This window comes from Canis aureus, chromosome 12 (assembly GCF_053574225.1).
Source record: "Canis aureus isolate CA01 chromosome 12, VMU_Caureus_v.1.0, whole genome shotgun sequence".
NCBI classification, from domain to species: Eukaryota; Metazoa; Chordata; class Mammalia; order Carnivora; family Canidae; genus Canis; species Canis aureus.
The window spans coordinates 33,079,272-33,086,565 of record NC_135622.1 but is presented as its reverse complement, the minus strand read 5'-3'; the positions used below and the strand labels follow the sequence as shown (position 1 = coordinate 33,086,565).

Genomic DNA, 7,294 nt, shown 5'->3' with positions numbered 1-7,294 from the left:
TTGTATACAGTAGGCACTCAATACATATTGGATCTAATTATAAAAAACTACCCATTATGTATGTGGATACATAAGGTGAAGGTATGAAAGACTGTGAGAATGTGTGTGTGTGTGTGTGTGTGTGTGTGTGTGTGTGTGTAGGAGGGCAGAGGTAGGAATGGTAAGGGGAGGCATGGATACTTAGAAGAGGCATCAGGAAAAGAAACATTTTGAAAGGACTGTTGAGAGACCATTATAATCTGACATTATTACCTCACAGACATTGTCACAAACCATTTTCTTACCAAGATGACATACTTCTTGCACACAGACATGCTCCCTAATACCTTAGATATAATTCACTGGCTTTTGTAGATTTGTGAGAGTAGGAACCCTATTCAAATCAGAGTTCCAAACCTTACTTGCTCTGTGATCATAGGTAGGTTACTGAACCTTTCTTTGCTGTAGTTAGTTCATCAGTTAAAAGGGGATGAAAAACAGGACCTATCTTATTGAATTTTTTTGGTTTGAAATGATTTAATATATGCAAGTCATTTAGAAAAGTGCCTGGCACATAGTGAGTGCTCAATAAAGTTACTATTGTTCTCATTGATTAATTATAATTTATTCTCATGAAGTCAGCATGTAAATGCATGTGCAGATATATAACTTTGTATCTATGTTGGTACATGTGTGCTTGTGATATGTACATGTGTATGCATATGCATGATTATTATGAACATATGTTTCAATATATATGTGCACATGTGAGGGTGCACATATGTGTGTGGGTATACTTTTTTGTATGAATGTGTATATGTTAGCATATATATGTGCTGTGTAATTTATGTGCTTGTATTTGCATGTATGCATTAGTGTTTATGTATGGGTGTATTTGTTGAAGGTACTTGCATGTATGTTGCCTAGGTACGTATGTATATGTTGAGTGTATGTGTCTACGTTGGGTATGTGCATACATATGTTCATATGTATATGTAAAAGAGTAGCTGTGTATGGTTGTCTAGGATGTTCAGTAAATAACATAAATAATGCCTTTTATATTATAGTCGGTATGAGTGCACAACCCTATGAGGTGGCACAATGTGTGACTTATAAAGGTAGGAAAAACAGTAAAGGTGTCACAAGAGGGCGCCATTTCTCCCTTGTTGAAATACAGGAGCCATAGGTTTTCTTTCCTTTCCCCTACTCTGCTGGAAAGTAAAAAAAAATGAAGTAACACTATCTACTTTGTGCAATATACATTGGCCTAAAGTACTTTATGCCTGGTTTGGTTTAATGGGTTTTACATTTATTGTTTGTCATTGTTTGAATCCAGCACAGCTGGTTTGGCAATCTAGAGAACATTACCACTTTAGTAAGCACACACCAGCCCTAAAGTAATCTTGGGCTAAGCCATTCCAGAAATCTTGGCAAGAGCATTTCCTGGCTGTTCAGGAAAGTTATGGGCCTTCAGGATGTGGGACCAAATATCACCCAGAACTCTACTTCTCATTTGCTGAATTCGATTTTCATAAAATCATAGGATTTTAGGTAGTTGGGGCTGTGGTAGACAAAGGGCTGATCACACAGCACCACTTGAAGAAGCGGGTGTCCAGTGCATGTGCCAACATTACTCCCTCTGGGTAGAAGCTCAGAAAGCTCCTCCAGCAGATCCGGCTGGCCCAGAAAGAGAAAGCAGCCACAGAGGTGGAAGCCCCCACAAGGCCAGCCAGGACTAGTGGACCACCACCCAAGCAGCAAAAGAAGACAAAAGCACCCCAGGATATAGACATGGAGGATCTTGGAGATGAGAGCTGAATCTCTCACCCCTTCCACTAGAATATTCTCACCTGGAGCCAGAAAGACTCTGGTTGTTCAGAGGACTTTGGAGAAGGCATTGCCCCTTTTCATTCTCCCCAGACTGCTCTTCCTTCATGGCCTAGTGACCTGCCATGGAGGGATGTGTTGAGGGGAAGAGAGTGGCGAAGAAAGACTGGAGAATGGGGCTCCCTCGCAGTCAGCTCCACTTGTAATAAAGCTCTAGAGTTCTTTCTGGAAAAAACAAACAAACAAACAAAACAACAACAACAACAAAAACCCCAAACTTTCAAACTTTGGGGTTTGAAATCCTTTATCTGCTTCCACACTCATTGTGTATGGCCCAGTCCTATCCGCAATATCTCTCCTGGTTGAGAACCATTAATTTAGAGCAGCAACTTTTGGAATGAAGTAAGTGTTGCCAATGTTTAAAGTAAAGGAATTTTCCCAAAGTCAAATAGCCACATGGGAATAGAGGTAGACCTTGAGTCTAGAGATCTTAGTTCTAGTTTAACCTTTATGTTTATATTTGTTTTTATTTTTGGTTTGCTTATCACTAAGTTTTCAGGTATGGATTCTAGTCCTGTGTTCATGGAAGCATTCTTTCAAGGGTAGAAAGGATAAACACTGAAAAGTTAAAGTCCTTATCTTTGCATTCTAGATTCCATGTCCAATAGATGAGGTGGGTGTTCAGATCCAGGAGGAGTGGAGTGAATTTTTCCAGCCCTCATATCCACTGTCCTGCTATCTCCTCAGCTTTGGAGATAGTTCTTGCAGTTGAGTCCTGATGCTAACGAGAGGATGGCCCTATGAAAACTATGTGCTGAGTGGGGTTAAAATGGTCCCTATATAACATTTCTCAGTTTCTGAATAAAGTATCCTGGAAGACACTGAAAAATATGGGAACTATGATTGACAGTTAATCTACTGCTTGAGATTGAGAGAACTTTTCCCAAACTACTCGGCTGAAGAACTGAACTGAAAAAGCCAGTCAGCAGCTGCCTGTGCTTGGAAATGAACTAAGACTACCTTCCTAAAAGTAAGTACAAAATATTGTTTGTGGCCACTTCATGTGGGCTGCCCATATGTGAAATATGAGATTGGTATCAACCATAAGACTGTATATCCCTCTCCATTACTGCATGGCTAATGTGCTAATCATTTAATGTTGTCACAATACCATCTCCTTTCTTGCTTTCAGTGTCATACCTCCACTCAGAGATTGGGACCTCGGTGGGCAGGAAGTGGTAGTGGTGGAGAACTTGTGTTGGTCCTGATATCCTTATTGGTACTGATCTCATGAGTAATGGGCTGAAGGCAATTGTAGAGAGGTTTCTACTTACTCCACTTGTTCAGTACACCACAGAAGTAGCCAGTCAGGGTTGGGGAAGATGTTACAGAAGCCTGGAGGAGCTCCTCTAGAAAAAAGTCCACTCAAGATTGGAAGCTGGTCTGAGTTATAACCAGCAACCTATGGGTTTGAGAAGTGATTTTACATAAGGTCTACATGAAACAGAGAGTTGGGTCAAAGACAAATTCCTGTCTTTTGGCAAATGCAGGCTTGGATAGATAGGCCCTCATTTGAGTTTTAATAAAATAATATGAAATTTAAAAAAGCTCCATGAAAATATGTTTTCTATGACATAGAACTTTCTGCAAAATAAGTGAGAAGCTATATCATCCTGAAAATTCAAAGGAAGAGCACACTTATTAAAATTATTTACTGTAAGGACCACAAAAGAAAACTTAATACCTAGCTGCCTCAATAAAAAGCTAGAAGACATGATAGAAAACTATAACAAAAGAACAACCAGCAACATAATCAGGACAACTAACGTAATAAGAAAGGATAAAAAGATTAAAAATGAAGTAGAATTTAAATTCTCATTAGAGGCAATAATGAGAAGAATGGACATTACTGAACGTCAAATCAGTGATGTAGAAGGCAGGATTGCTTTCTTAGAATTCAGAGGAAAAGGACAGAGCAATAATAAGGATGAGAGATAAGTTGAAATTCTATACATATGCATACCAGATTATATATATACTTGTACATCCAAACATATATGTATATGTGTATGCACAGATAAATGTAGCTGTACAGATATATATAAACACACACATGTACACAGAGAATTGGGAGCCAACTTAATCATTTTGTGTGTTCCTGAGGATGTACCAGAATATTCCAAATGGAAGCAATAACTAATGATATATTTAAACTTGAAGAAAACTTTCTTGAGTTGAAAAAAAATGTGAATAGACTGATTGAAAACCCTCTATACTGTCAGCAAAATCACTGAAAAGTGACCTCAGGGTCAAATTTGAATTGCAAAGCTACAGGAATAAAACTTGCCTACGTGCAAAAAGTAAAAGGAGAAATTGCATAAAACAGAAAGAATCAGCATGGTCTCTGACTTCTTGGCTATAATAAGTGTCAGGAAACAATGGGACCCAAGTATCCAAAATCTTGAGGAAAGACTGCCCTTTAATCATTCTCTGATTATTTCCTTCCCTTTTATCAAGAGGCAGTCCTTATTCTCTACCTTGTTCTAGAGTTATTTGTTCACATGCTTGTTTCACATGCAGAGTGAGTCTGGGACATCATTGTTTGAACTGGTGCCTGGCACAAACCCTATGTGGTGGACTCTCTAAAGAGGTTTGGTTGGATGGAAATAGGAAGGGATATTGTCCATGGATCAGGTGCAGAGCCCTCAGACTTGGACAATGTAGCACCCAAGTGGGAACTCTGCTCACAGGATTTTTCTGGGAAACAAATTAAGCAATGGAGATGAAGGTATTTTATAAATCACCTCCCACTCTCCTAGAATAAAGGTATATTTTTGATTCTGTTGATTTAATATTACTCTAGAGTAGATGGTATCAGGGTTAAAAAAAATGGGATAAAATCCATTTTTGTCCTCAAAGGAAGACTTTTTCCTCCTATTCTTTTTTTTAGGTGAGTCTCCAACTATTGTTCTATCAAGGCCTGCATTGAGAAAAGGATTAGACAAAGACCACTGGCACCATAATGTTAAACACTGAAGGTATTTGATTTTACATATGATCTCTGATTGAAGAACAAAAGGGTTTATTCTATTTTAAAATAAATGTCAAGCACTGGTAAGGAGTGGACCATGAAGCCCACCCCATATGGACTGAGCTGTCATCTCCTGCTGACCACTGAGCCTAGGAGTCATTTATATCAGTGGCCTCACCACCATTGAGAATCACCGCCTTCTTCCTGGTTGGTGATTCCCATTCTTCTACAATTCCACCATCTTCACTCATTTCAGTTTAGAATTCCCTAAAAGACAGTGTGTTGTTGATATTGAGAATTTTTTGAGAATGTTTCTGAGGAAACTGGAGGCAATGTGGAATTTTGCCAAACAAGTTCTACCCTACAGAATATTTTAGCAATGACCCCTGCCCCATCCTCCCCAGTCCAGAGGTCTCCAGAGTTTGAGGAGGGCTAAAGAACAGACAAGGCTTATTCCAGAGGATTGGGTTGTAGAATATAAAGAATGAGGAAGCAGATGACAGTGATAAGTGAGGGAAAGACAGACTATCACAGGCTCTGTGGGGAGAAAAGAAACTTTTGGAGTGGTTATTATTGTTGACATATTGGTTTCCATTAATCAATCTAAGTGCCTATGATAATTTTCTTAGGATAAATTCCATGATGGGAAACATTGTAGGGCACATACAGAAGCATACTTCATAATCTCTGACTTTAAGGGATTTATAATTTAGTGGTAGAGATGAGATATATATGCAAAAAATTAGATTATAACACAGCAAGTCAGCCCTTAAGGAGTGGGAGGGACAAGTGCTGTAGGAGACACAGGAAGGGAGAGCCCACTGTGGAGAGTGGCCAAAAATAGATGGTTGAAGGATATGAAGTTGAAGGTCAGCTACTTTCTGGCATCTGGAATCCTTCAGTGACCCATCAGCCCACATGGCCTGGATGGCCAGAACTTGGTGGTGGGCGTGAGGCACTTGATATGACTTGGAAGGAATCATCCTTTCAAGGGTAAATATCATTCAAGCAGGTGGAGAAGAAGGCGGTGCTGGGAAGAGACCATTTCAACTGGGCAAAACAAGGCCCACATGCTTCTAACTTCTGACATGATTAATTCCTTGTTACTTTGGGGCTTGTCCCTGAAGACCGAAGGTGGTAGTGGAGGAAAAATTCATAAGTGGTAAGAATTGCTGGCCCAACCTCATAGCCCATGTATGGGAGAAATGAATACAGCTGTCACTCTCACCAGCTGACAGGTCACTGAGCTATCAGTGGAGAAGGAGAACCCCAGGCCTTGGCGATTTCTACTTCTGCAAGCTACTTGACCTCTTTCCCCTGGGGACCGTGATGCTTCCCTCTCTGTTAGGGTGGTTTTGTTTGTTTGTTTAATAACACAGAAAACCAAGGGATAATCTGAAAGAATGAGAAAACCGAATTCTCTCCAGCCATGCAAGCTGGCTAAGGGCCCCAGTTGGACATGCTGGAGCTCAGGAGCCAGCCTGTCTGTAGATGTGTGGCAACCAGGGAGGTGAGCACATTCGGTGTTATTGTGTGATTCATTTCCTCCCCCCAGCTGGTGCATTGGAGCAGACTCAGCAGCTTTCAGCCAGACAACTGCAGTGCTCCACGAGGGGCCTGGCTCTCCCGTACTGATGTGCAGATTTTCCCTGCCTGCCTAATGCAGGCCCGGAGCTTGCAATCACAGTGCTCCAGGGTTATAAAAGTGCCTGTCATGCCTTCTGTTATGAACGTGGCTCCTTGGAGAGACCACAGTATACCTCCAGCGCCGAGAGCACAGGAACGCCATCCATTCCAGAGCAGCTTGCTTCTACACGATGCAAATTGATTAAAGGTCCATTTAGTCAGAGGTGGAAGGGAAAAAAAGGCCACTGAAGGATTCCAGATACTGGGAAGTAGCTGAACTTCAGTGACCAAAGAGCATCTGGAACATGGGGGGAAGTCTCCTTTGTGATTCAGCTGACAGGATTCAATTTGGCTAATTAGCTTCCTTCAAAGCTGGGGCGTGGAACCGAGGGCAGTACTGATCTTAGGAAGCATGTGGGTAATCACTGTTAATGGCCTCAGTCTGGAAAGAACTTCATCTCAGTGTTAGGATCTTCATTCCCCCCCTTCTCTTTTTTTTCCCCATTGATTATCGGTGAGGTTGAGAATTTGTATTCACTTTTATTTTTTATTGTAAGAATATTTATTATTATTTTTTTTTGAGAAAGGGGAGTGGGAGAGAATCTTAAGCAGGCTCCATTCCCAGAGCTGAGCCTGACGCTGGGCTTGACCTCACAACTCTGAGATCATGACCTGAGCCAAAATTAAGAGTTGGATGCTTAACTGACTGGGCCACTCAGGTAGCCCAATTGTAAGAATTCTTAACATGGCATCTACTCAGCAGATTTTTATATGCACAATACAGTATTGACTATAGGCAGCATGTTGTACAGAGCTATCTAGAACTTGTTC

The 7,294-nt window shown here is 40.8% G+C and overlaps 1 long non-coding RNA gene across 1 annotated transcript in view; it reads left to right on the top strand.

Annotated features, from left to right (window-relative positions):
• Nucleotides 1-305: 305 nt before the first annotated feature.
• Nucleotides 306-7,294, top strand: part of LOC144324662 (uncharacterized) — a 78,417-nt gene continuing 71,428 nt past the window's right edge. Inside the window, exons 1-3 of the long non-coding RNA XR_013390091.1 lie at nucleotides 306-418; nucleotides 2,459-2,836; nucleotides 4,757-4,844. This is a non-coding gene — a long non-coding RNA (uncharacterized LOC144324662). The remainder of the gene's footprint in view (nucleotides 419-2,458; nucleotides 2,837-4,756; nucleotides 4,845-7,294) is intronic.